Source organism: Bos taurus, chromosome 11 (genome assembly GCF_002263795.3).
Source record: "Bos taurus isolate L1 Dominette 01449 registration number 42190680 breed Hereford chromosome 11, ARS-UCD2.0, whole genome shotgun sequence".
Classification (NCBI taxonomy): Eukaryota; Metazoa; Chordata; class Mammalia; order Artiodactyla; family Bovidae; genus Bos; species Bos taurus.
Window position 1 is genome coordinate 37,174,282 of NC_037338.1, and position 12,258 is coordinate 37,186,539.

At 45.6% G+C, this 12,258-nt stretch overlaps 1 protein-coding gene across 7 annotated transcripts in view; it reads left to right on the forward strand.

The window, feature by feature from the left end:
- The first annotated feature begins 1,752 nt into the window (after positions 1-1,752).
- Positions 1,753-12,258, forward strand: part of SPTBN1 (spectrin beta, non-erythrocytic 1) — a 213,086-nt gene continuing 202,580 nt past the window's right edge. Inside the window, exons 1-2 of one of the 7 annotated variants that reach the window (XM_059891290.1) lie at positions 1,753-1,942; positions 2,121-2,209. The gene's annotated coding sequence lies outside the window, so the exon portion shown is untranslated. Of the gene's footprint in view, positions 2,210-2,913; positions 3,109-3,711; positions 3,850-12,258 lie in introns of those variants that run through there. The other 6 variants (XM_024998773.1, XM_005212632.3, XM_024998775.2 and 3 more) reach the window with 6 other exon arrangements.

Genomic DNA, 12,258 nt, shown 5'->3' on the forward strand with positions numbered 1-12,258 from the left:
TGGTGGCAGACATCACTATTGTTCATCAATCTTTGATTTTAGTTGTAGTCACCTGACAAAGCAAGTCATGTAAAATGCAAGTGGAGAAAACTTTGTGCCATTTCTGGGCAGAAGTATTTCTGATATGAAGGTACCATAGCATCTAAGTATTCCAGAATGCTGAGCTGACATTTGGAAGACAGCTTCCTCAGAGAGTTTCTTGGAACCACAGTTGACTGTGTATAAGCAACAACGTTTTTGCTGATTCGTAACTAGCATATTATACTGAGATTTGGGGACTGGGTGTTACAGCATCATAACCTAGTCTATACTGACTAATAAGTAGGTTGACAAGATTTCCCCCTACATTTCTAATGGAAAGTTAAAGTAACTATATATATCTGTAAAAAAAATTTGAAATAAAGTGCTATATCCACTTTATTGGAGACAAATAATGCCTGGCGACAAAGCCATATATACTCACAAGGTTTTGAAAATGGAGAGTACGAAGTTACAGAGAGGACACTGATGAGTTTTAGGTTCCTTTAAATCAACCTTAAGTCTAATATGAGGAAAGACTTCAAAGCTGCATCTGAGATACTTAAGAATAATCCTTTTGAGTTACCTTTATTATTGCCTAAATGTTTTTTCTTTTTCTCGGTTCTGTCCTTCTACAGAGATATGTGCCTTCTTCAGTGATCTCTCCAGATTGACTTTTTTGGGGATGGGGGACATGTTAATTTTTCCTGGTCAGTGATACCCTGGGCTCTCCTGGGTGATGTTTTTTTCCCACCAAAGGTTGCTATCAGGTATTTACAGTGAAACTCTGAATCCTTGTCTTTCACATTTTTTGAATACTTGCTGCCACTTTACTGGAGTACCTTGCTAAAGATATGTCTGGCTTCCCTTTCTGAAGGAAAAATTTTTAAAGTAAGGGGGAGTAGACTGGGGTACGGCAGGTGACTCATCCATCAAATGAAGATTTATTCGAATACTGTTATCTGTGATAAAGGAAACAGTTAAGAGTCACAATTTCAGAATAACACTGAAAGAATTTAAACAGGCATTTCTCAGTACTGCCATTGTTTTCTTTGGTATTTCATTAACATTGTGTGTGGGGGGGGGAGGGGCTAGGGGCTCTGGCACAAAATAAGTGAAAGGGAAACAACTTTTATTTCTAGTCGGATTTCGCCTTACCTAATAAGGGCAGCCACAGACATGTTGATTCTGTTCAATTCAACAAGTATTTTTTGAGTACCTTTTAAACGCCTACTATGTATAAACAATGGACAAAGAAACCTGCCCTTTGAGAGTTCACCTGGCTGTGGTGATCAGCCTTGTGAGAAAAATGTTAAATTATTTGCCTTCCTCAATTTTTTTCATACAGTTCAAATATAAACTTTGGTCAAACATTCAAACATATGGTGAAGGCCTGAAAGGAAGGATCATCTTCACTTTGCTGAGATGATTTTGTTTAGTTTTATTTTTAAATATTCATTAAAACTACATACAAAAATATAGTAAATCTACCAGGTCCACTGATTTGAGATATAAGCATGATCGCAAATCAGTGGACCTGGTTGATTTATAGATCTCTCATGGTCTATTATTATTGTTATTATTAAAAAAAATTTTTTTTTTAAATTTAGGGTTTGAGGGTCATATCTTCAGGAGAAAAGCCTTAAGGCTTTAAAAACAAACAATGGAGAAAGGCCTCTTCCCTCGGAAGGCTTACACTGCCGCCTTGGGCACTTACAGAGCAGGCAGAAAGTCAGTTTCTCCAGACTGTTTTCTGAAGAGCGTTTCTATTTGTGGTCCTGGTGATGACACCATCTTTTCTCCTCAATAGTGGCGGTTCCAGAATTTCTACATAGCCTGAGGGATTGACAGGGTGAGCAAACTGGTTGAGAACCTGCTCGCACACTCGCCGAATCTCGAGGAAACGTCCGGTGTCCGTCTCACGGTATGTGGGTAAGAGGAGAACTCAGCCCTCCCGCCATCGCCGGGTCGCCAGTGCACCGGGGACGCCCCCACTCCGCGGGAGCGGCTCGGGAAGGGCACCCAACCAGGCTAAAGTGAGCGTTGGGGCGTCAGGCGAGGGAGGCAAGAGTTGCACGAACCACTTGTGGGGTCTATTACAGCTACCGCGAGGGAAAGGGTGAAAAATCACTCATGAAGGACGAAGATGTTGACTTCGCCGAGCAACAACCGCTCTCCTTCCGTCACCCAGGTTCGTCACCATCGCTCTTCATCAGGCCGGGCAGAACCTATAAGGCATCACCAGCTAGATCTAAAACTAAACCAACCAAACGACTTTCCAAAGCCTCCCTCCACACGCTCTCTCCATCGCGTTTCAAACGCTAACGTCGCGGGCGAAAAGAGGCTGCACAAGTCACGTAGAAAATTAGGCTGCCCCTTTCCATGGCGATAATCGAATTAGCCTCAAATGAAACGTGAAATTGGACTTCGCCGGCTGTGGGGACAAAGCCACCACCGTCCCTTGGCTCGGAGAGCGCGGCGTCTGTGCCCACCCTGCCCAGGCCAGCCCCGGCCAGTACCGGCGGCAGGGGACAAGGTTGGCGCTTGGCCAGGGCAGAGCCTCCGCGGGGAGAGCGTGGACGCGCCCGAGGTTCGGGTCGCGCGCGGAACAGGCGCCGGGTGGGCGACTGCGGGGCTCTGGACGAGCGCAGAGGTCCGGCGCTAGCGAGCAAACGAGGAGGGAGGAGCGCAGGGGCGGGGTGGAGGGTGTGCGGGAGAGAACGTGTGAGCGCGCGTGTGTGCGCGCGCCCGGCGCCCGCCCGTCCGCGTCCGCGCGCTCCTCTCCCCGCCCCTCGCCCCCTCCCTGCAGCTCCCTCCCCTCCTCCCCCCGCCCCGCGCTCCAGCCCAGCCCCCGGAATCAGTGCAGCTGTTGCCGTGCAGGCTGCGGATTCCTCCAGTCCCTCCCTCGGCCGCCTCTCCGCCCGGAGCGAGCGCGCAGCCCCGCGCAGCAGCGCCCACTGGTCCCGTCCTGTGAGCCCCGGCCCCAGCCGCGGACAGCCCCGCGGAGTCGCTTCCCGGCCCACCCGCCCGGCCGCCGAGGAGCGGGAGGAGGACGGGACCCCGGCGCCCCCACCCCCCTATCCGCGGGAGGTAGGTAGGGGGCCGGAGGCTGGAAGATGCCAACTCACTGGGGCTGCCTCCCGGGCTGGCTCCGGGGCGGCGGGAGGAGGGGCGCGGGCCCAGGCCGGGAGGACGCCGTTGCCCCGCCGCTGCCCTACGCCCGGGGAGCGGCGTGGGGGCAGGGAAACTGCAGAACCCGGGCGGGGGCGGCGCGGGGAGCCGGGTCCCCAGTGCTTCCGAGTACTCGGGCGGTGCGGGGCGGGGGTCGGCGGGCTTCTCAGTGAGGTGGCTGCACATCCGCGGTGCGCACCGCGGCCGCCTAGCCTCATCCCCGGACGTATCGGGGCCGAATCCTCGTTCCTCCCTCCGCCGCCTCTTCCCTCCAGCTGGGGGCCGCTGCGCGGGGGTGGTTGCGGAGTGGGCAGACGCAAGGGTATATTTTCAGGTGCCCTCCCTCTAGCCCCGGCTGGTGGCGAGCGGGGGCGGCGTTGACAGGGCCGGGCTCTGAGCGTAACGGTACGGGGGATGCGGCCAGGCGTGGTCCCGGCTGCGCCGCGCTGCAGCTGAACCGGAGGCGGCGGCCCGGCGCCCCCACTCCCGCCCATCTTCACTCCCGCCCCCCGCCCTCCCTGCGGTCCCTGCTCTCCCAGGGCTGGGCGGGAGCCGCCTCGGGGCGCGGAGCTCCCGCTGCGCCCGCCCTTCAGCTCCTGCCACCCTCTCTTCAACAGGTTTGTGCCAACGCGGGGACCCTCCGGGCCTGACTTTGGGGAGGTGAGCTGAAAGCCCCTCTGGTCATCAGCCCTCACACCACGCCCGCGGCCCTCTTTTGCGAGGAGCCTTCCCTTTGTTTTTGTGATAGGAAAGATGCCAAGTGCCTGCCATCAGATAGGGGTGGGGGGGAGGAGGAGTGTTGTGGGGCTCGGTACACAAGCTGTGCCCGTTATTTTTCCAGTCAAAAGCTGGGCGAGATAGTGAGTGAGGAGAGGGCGAGTGTGGGGGGTGCTTCGGCGGAGGAGGAAAATGGATTCAGTAGGGTTTATCTGGACGGGGATGTGATTTTTTGGCAAGATGGATGGCTCCCGTTGCCTTCGCCGTGATGCAGCACAATGCAGCAGTATCGCAGCCTCCCCTGCTTCTCGCTGGCAGGGCTTGGCACGGCCACTGGGCGCCTGCGGCCCCCGCCCGGCCCCACCCAGGCCCAGGGCTGCCCTTGGCTGAGACCTGGAGCCGCTTCTACCTTGTCATGCTGCTTCAGCTGGATGGAGCGTAAGGAGGACCAGGTCACCTAGCTGTGAGGGGGGGAGGCTTCTCTTGGGGTGACCCCCGGCTGCCTCGCCTGTGGCCGTTCTGGGATGAAGGGGTGTCCTGCAGTGCTAATGCGGGGCAGAGGGAGTCGGCCTGCGGCTGCGGACCGGAATGTAATCTCTAACCGAGGGACCTCAGCCTCGGTAGGGAGGGGCTGCGGAGAGGACCCGGCCCCAGCGGTGTGCGGAGGCCATGGTGCACTCTATATTGGGAGTCTCAGCGTCTTTTGGTGGATCACCTGTAATCCGTAAACCACAACCCAATTCTCCATCAATTTCATCATATGTGGAAAGTTGATATTTATTAATTGAAGCGTTACAGCTACGGGATTACAGTACCTCTTTGATCAACACTGAGTATGAATTTTTCCTATAGGAAACCATTTTTTGAAATGAAACAATTGATATATTTTAGTTCATATGTCCCTGAGATATTTTTAAAAGATATTAACATGCAGTAGATTGTTTTAAAAGGAATTTACATACGTTTTTGACAGATGGTAAATGATTTCTTTAACCTGTATTTGCTTTGTTTTAGTCGTTTGCTTTTTCTGTATTCAAATACAATGACATATTTGGATTCTTTATTAAGGATTATTTAGTAAATGAGTATTATGATTGATGGTACATTGGTATTCAGGTTGGTTTTAATAGACGGGTTGTCTTCCGTCATGAATAGTGGGATTGTGGTAGTAACTGACTGCGTTTGTTTGTTTATATGTATGTATATTTTTATGCACATTTTTTTTTTGCAGATGGGGACCGGGTGGAGAAGGGCAGACCACTAAGGCCTGTGTGGCTCTATCTGGTTAGAAGGAGACGTTCCAGCGTTCTTGTCTATTTAGTCTGGGGTAGTACACAAGGAATTTCCCTTCTAAATGCCACTTCTACAGTTCAGTGTGGGATGGCCAACGGGATACATTTCAGATTGTGCACCCCTCCCCCCTCCCCTTTCTAGAATGTAGAGGTGAAAAGGGAATTTCAGTATGCTAACTGGAAGGGAAGATCAGTGTTTCAAAGCAAGGGTGTGTCTGCTTTTATTTTTTAGATCTCTAATTAGTCTAAGTTAATGGCATTTGATTTTCTGTAGACCAGCCACAGAAGTAGAATCTACTGCAGACTGTGTGGTTTACGTGCCTCATTTTGAGTTTCAGTAATAGAGGGCCATTAAAATATAGAATTTTTTAGATTTGGGCTTCGTTGTTGTGCTGGTTGTATAAAATCATGTTGCATTGAAATGTTTGGGAGTATTGTTTCCATGGATTATCCAAACATTTTGGATTTACTATGTTGTAAGAATATATCCTGTGTTGATGTCACCAGAGGTTTAGCTGTTCTGACTTAACCAGGTGCAGAATTCTGTTAGGTCAAGCTCTTTGTAGCTCTGTTGGCTCTGGTCTGACCAGAACCTTCATCAGAGAGAATGAGAAGCATCAGGCCAGTGAAGAAAATGCTGTCACTTGGTGGTCTCCTGCTGTGCAGGCTTTCAGTAAAGAGCAGCCCCTTGGATGAGAGTAGTAACAACTGTCTGTGATGTTGTTGGAGCAAGGGACAAGACCTTGCTCCCCTTGTGACAGACACATCCTTAGCAGAGACTTGACAGTGGCAGAGTTTCCCTGGAAGAGTATTGAAGTGGTTATTTTGTCTTGCTGTATGGATTTTAAGTACTACTAAACAAACATAGACATGACAGGTGGAAATTATTTGATATTTTTATTGAGATAGTAAACTTTTCATTTTAAAAGCATACTCTTAGAATTTTAAAGCCCAACATATATATTTTTTACATGCAGTGATGTGATGCTCCATAATTGTGTTGTTCTCGCCACCACTATCTGCATCATAATCAAGGCTTAATTAATGCTCTGTGAATATCGTTTATGGTTGTCCTGGTTTCTTCTATTGAGACTGTTGGGAATGTAAACCATTATTCCATAAGAAAAGAGCTAATACCTAGGCTGAAAGAGCTACTTCTTTAGATCTCTGGAGGTGAGTAAAACCTCTCATGGAGTTCTCTTGTAAATTTTCAGTCTTTGCTATTTTCCCAAAGCACCTTTTCTTTGCAAAAGACCTAGTTAAGTATTCTTGATTTTTGGATAGAGATGTCCTGTATCCAAGTTTTTGTAATGTAGGAATAACGTCATCAGTCTCTACTTTGGGGGCAGAATGAAACTATCTCTACTCTTATATTTACATTTTTAAACATCACCAGAGAAGGCATTTTCATGATGTCTCACTGTCATCCTGAGGTTCAGCACAGGATCATTTACAAAATGGGAGCTTGTTGCATATGCAAATTCTTAGAGGCCCAGTCCTCCCAAATAGCATTTGCATTTTACCGTGACCCCTAAGTGATTTGTATGCACATTAAATAAAAAAACTGCTCTACACCTTCAGCTAAGGGACCTCCATATCAAAACGTTCCTTCTAGTATCTTACTTCTCTTTTGCTGAAGTATCAGCACATTTCCCCCCTTGCATCATTAAGAAATTGATACACATACTATATATAATACAGAAATACTTTTTAAAGTTCTTCTGTAACTTTTAGGTGGAAGAGTTCTATTTATTAATATTATGTTTATTTAGACTAGTCAATTTCTTTAGGTTCTTTTCTAAAACACCTCTAAAGTTGAAAAAAACAATCTTCTCCTCCTTCTCCAGAAGATGGTGTTAGCTTTGAGACAGCAAAACTGGAGTCCAGGAGGCTAAACCCCTGAGCTCTACCTCTGGCATCTTGTTTTTTCTTATCAGCTGTTTTTCCTGGTATATTCAATATCCTGACCTTCTGGCTCATTTTTCCCCCCTTACAGTTGTTTTTTATTAAGTGATTTGTATATACAGAATAATGCTCATCAAAGATGCTACTGAATCATAAACCAGTGAACACACAGGCAGTCAGCACCTAGTTCAAGAAGAAGAAACTGTCATACATTCAGAGTCACCCATGTGCCCCCCTATCATCCCATCTGAAACAACCACAGCCCTGAATTTTGTGTTTATCATTCCTTTGATCTTCTTTATGGGCTATCCTTTTTAAAATTCTTACTTATTTTTGTATGTTTCTGAACTTTATATTATATAAATGAAATTATATTTTATGTATTCTTCTGTGACTTGTCCTTTTATATTAACATTCCTGAGACTCATTCATTTCGTTGCTGTAGTTCATTCATTTTCATTGCTGTGTAGTATTCCATCATGACTTATTTATTCTTTCTACTGTAGATGGAGATTTGGATTGATTCTAGTTTTTTTCTTTTTTCTTTTATAAAAGGACAGCTATGAATGGGTCCTCTGCATGTCTCTTATTAAGTATGTAGGCGTACATGCATATGCACACAAACATGTTATTTTTCTCTCCTTCTCAGGAATGAAATTTGCCAGATCATAGGGTATGTGCATCACCAACCTTACTAGATAATGCCAGAGTGATTGTACTGATTATATTCCTACTAGAAGTATATAGCTGTTATAGTTGTTTTACAACCTTGCCAGACTTCAAAATGTTGTCCAGTAATACTTGTGAAATGTTATCTCATTAAGCTCTTTATTTGAAATTTCCCTGATTATTGGAAGTTAAGTATGTATTATTGACCTTTTGGGTTCTTTCTTTTGTGAAGTCCTGATTTAGTCATTTGTCTGTATTTCTTTTAGCTATTTTCTTATTGATTGATTTAATATAGATTGTCTTATAATCCGTTGTGGATTTCATGCGTTGCAAAAACTACTTCCCAGTTTATGTTTTGTTTTAAACTGTGGTTTCTTTTGATGAGCAATCACTCATAATTTCAGGAGAATCATAATCAGGTTTTGTCCTTTAAGGTTTGTGGGGATGATTATGTTATTACAGAATAACTTCCCTTAGTTTGGGAAGAACTTAGATTTTAGAGTCAAATCAATCTGGGCTCAAATCCTAAATGCTGTTATATACCAGCCATGTGCTCACATCTAGGTCCTTGGGTTAGTTCATTATTCTTGAAACCACAGTTTCCTCATAAGTAAAAAGGGAATAATACTTCCTCATACAGTTGTGAGACAGCAGCGTACAGTCCTGGGCACCTAGTACGTGTTTAGCTGATAACAGTTCCATTCCTTTCTCTTTGGACTACAAGCTGTACAAGCCACTAACCCCCTCTTGGAGTGTTTTCTCAAAACTACCTTAACATTTTTATGTCAAAAGAGCTTTATTCTTTTATTTTTTAAAATATTCTGTTACCAGTGGAATTTTTATATTGATTAACACAGGCTGTGCAAGACCACTTAGTGAAAACCCTTTGTCAGTTCAGTTCAGTTTCCTGTTCTTAAAAGGAGTGCTTCTTCTTCTACCAAGAAGCATTTATATGAATGTAATGCCTTTGCTCCTACTCTAAAGTTACTTTCCAGTATGATTTTTAATGCAGTAAATAATTATTGAGTACTATCTCTTGCCAAGACTTGTGATTGAGTTAGGATGATGGGCTGACCTACAGTTGAGTAGGAATCAGTTCTGATCCAAGGACTGTATACTCCTACTGTATAGAATATGCCCTGTTGCTGTGATGGAGGACCCTGCCCATCTTGAGCCAGGCTGAGGAGGTCACAGGGCAGCCAGGAGGAGGGCTGGACGCCTTGTGACAGTCGCCGGCCTCAAGACAACCTGGCTCTTACAGAAGAGCAGGTTTGGACACTGGTGTTCAGTTAAGTTCAGTCGCTCAGTCGTGTCCGACTCTTTGCAACCCCATGAATTGCAGCATGCCAGGCCTCCCTGTCCATCACCAACTCCCGGAGTTCACCCAGACTCACATCCATCGAGTCAGTGATGCCATCCAGCCATCTCATCCTCTGTCGTCCCCTTCTCCTCCTGCCCACAATCCCTCCCAGCATCAGAGTCTTTTCCAATGAGTCAGCTCTTCGCATGAGGTGGCCAAAGTACTGGAGTTTCAGCTTTAGCATCATTCCTTCCAAAGAAATCCCAGGGCTGATCTCCTTCACAATGGACTGGTTGGATCTCCTTGCAGTCCAAGGGACTCTCAAGAGTCTTCTCCAACACCACAGTTCAAAAGCATCAGTTCTTCGGCGTTCAGCCTTCTTCACAGCCCAACTCTGACATCCATACATGACCACAGGAAAAACCATAGCCTTGACTAGACGAACCTTTGTTGGCAAAGTAATGTCTCTGCTTTTGAATATGCTGTCTAGGTTGGTCATAATTTTCCTTCCAAAGAGTAAGCGTCTTTTAATTTCATGGCTGCAGTCACCATCTGTAGTGATTTTGGAACCCCAAAAAATAAAGTCTGACACTGTTTCCACTGTTTCCCCATCTATTTCCCATGAAGTGGTGGGACCGGATGCCATGATCTTCGTTTTCTGAATGTTGAGCTTTAAGCCAACTCTCTCACTCTCCACTTTCACTTTCATCAAGAGGCTTTGTAGTTCCTCTTCACTTTCTGCCATAAGGGTGGTGTCATCTGCATATCTGAGGTTATTGATATTTCTCCCAGCAATCTTGATTCCAGCTTGTGCTTCTTCCAGTCCAGCGTTTCTCATGATGTACTCTGCATAGAAGTTAAATAAGCAGGGTGACAATATACAGCCTTGACATACTCCTTTTCCTATTTGGAACCAGTCTGTTGTTCCATGTCCAGTTCTAACTGTTGCTTCCTGACCTGCATACAGATTTCTGAAGAGGCAGATCAGGTGGTCTGGTATTCCCATCCCTTTCAGAATTTTCCACAGTTTATTGTGATCCACATAGTCAAAGGCTTTGGCATAGTCGATAAAGCAGAAATAGATGTTTTTCTGGAACTCTCTTGCTTTTTCCATGATCCAGAGGATGTTGGCAATTTGATCTCTGGTTCCTCTGCCTTTTCTAAAACCAGCTTGAACATCAGGAAGTTCATAGTTCACATATTGCTGAAGCCTGGCTTGGAGAATTTCGAGGATTACTTTACTAGTGTGTGAGATGAGTGCAATTGTGCGGTAGTTTGAGCATTCTTTGGCATTGCCTTTCAGGGTACAGGAAGTTCCCACGATGGAGTTTTCCAACATGTACTTTCCTTTTGCATGCAATAAAGTCTTCAACTTAAAAAAAAAAAGAATATGCTCTGTATGTGTAGAAGATAAAAGATCTTTTACTGACCAGGTATATGACTTCAGCAAGCCATTAATCCTTCTGGTCTCAGATCTAAATTTATAAAATGAAAAACTTAGGTGAAATCATGAAGAAATGAAGTGTTAGTTGCTCAGTTGTGTCCTATTCTTTGTGACCCCATGGACTGTAGCCCGCCAGGCTCCTCTGTCCATGGGACTCTTCAGGCAAGATATTGGAGTGGGTTGCCATTCCTTTCTCCAGGGGATCTTCCATAGTGAAGGTTAAAATCTGCCACAAGGGCACCACTCTCTGTGTCCCTAGCAGGCATAGAAAATCAGTCAGGGCACTCTTTCCACAGAGCTGATCTAGAGCTCCAGAAACTCTCCACACAGTGTTTGAATCCGGAACTACCAGCTGATCGTATCTGTTACTTAGTTTTTAAGATCCTGTACATCTAAAATTCTGTGATGATAGTTGAATAACACAACACTTCAGCCATGTTCAAAACACATGGAACAGAAGCTAGAAGCAGGGAGACAGGAACGAGGTGATGGTGTGAGTCCAGAGGTTAAGGGAGCAAGTGATGGTTGGAGGCTGAGAGAATGAGGAGGGGAGGGCTGGGAGAAAGGTTGTGAAGACTGGATCCTTTGCTGACTCTTTGTAGGATGACTGGATGGGAGTGGACCTGAGTGGATGAGAGCTAAAATAAAGAGTTCATATTTGAATAATGACAAAGAACATGGTCATCATCACGATGAGAGACATAGACAAATGAAGGGGAAGAGTGGATATCTCATTGGGAAGAAAATCAGTTTTCTTTAACTGTGCTGAATTTGAGGCTCTGGAAGAACTCTTAGTGGAGGTAATGTTCGAGAAACTGAAGGAGACAGGTCAGGGCTAGGGTGACTGGGGAGAGGCTGTTGGATGCAGAGGTCCCAAGCCTTAGGCCCTGGAATTCCTCCACCAGATCACTCCATCCACTGACCCTGGGCAAACTGCCTTGACCTGTCTTCAAGCCCCAGTATCTTCATTTGCAAAATGGTAGCATTAAGTTTCTGTCACAAAGGACTAAGAAAGTTGAGTGGAATAATCCAGTGCCCATCACAATACATTTTAATTGTCATAAAATGTGGAAGTTTTGCTTAGTTTGTGTCACCTTTATGCTTCCTTGCAAATAAGTAGTTTGATTTATTCAGAAAAGATACATTCCCATAAGCAATACCATCTTGCACTTAAATAATGCTAAATTTAGTCTATATTAAACTTGTCCCTATGTCTAAATTATAGGAAAGGAAAACCTAATTAATACTTACTTTTAATAAACAAGAAAACGCTAAAACCCTAGTGCTTAGGGAAAGGATAGGAACATAGTTTATAAAAGAAGGTAACAACGAAGCCAATAACCATATTCAGTTGTTCAAACTCAGCAGTAATATGAAATATTAACTAGAACAGTTAATTTTTCACTTAAACTGGTAGATAGGTAATGCTCTCTGGGATGCTGTGAGATTGGACCTCTGCATCACCTGTTGGAAGAATATTTGGATTAATACAGTTGTTGCTGCTGCTAAGTCACTTTAGTCGTGTCCAGCTCTGTGTGACCCCAGAGACGGCAGCCCATCAGGCTCCCCTGTCCCTGGGATTCTCCAGGCAAGAACTCTAGAGTGGGTTGTCATTTCCTTCTCCAATGCATGAAACTGAAAAGTGAAAGTGAAGTCGCTCAGTTGTGTCCGACTCTTAGCGACCTCATGGACTGCAGCCCACCAGGCTCCTCCGTCCATGGGATTTTCCAGGCAAGAGTACT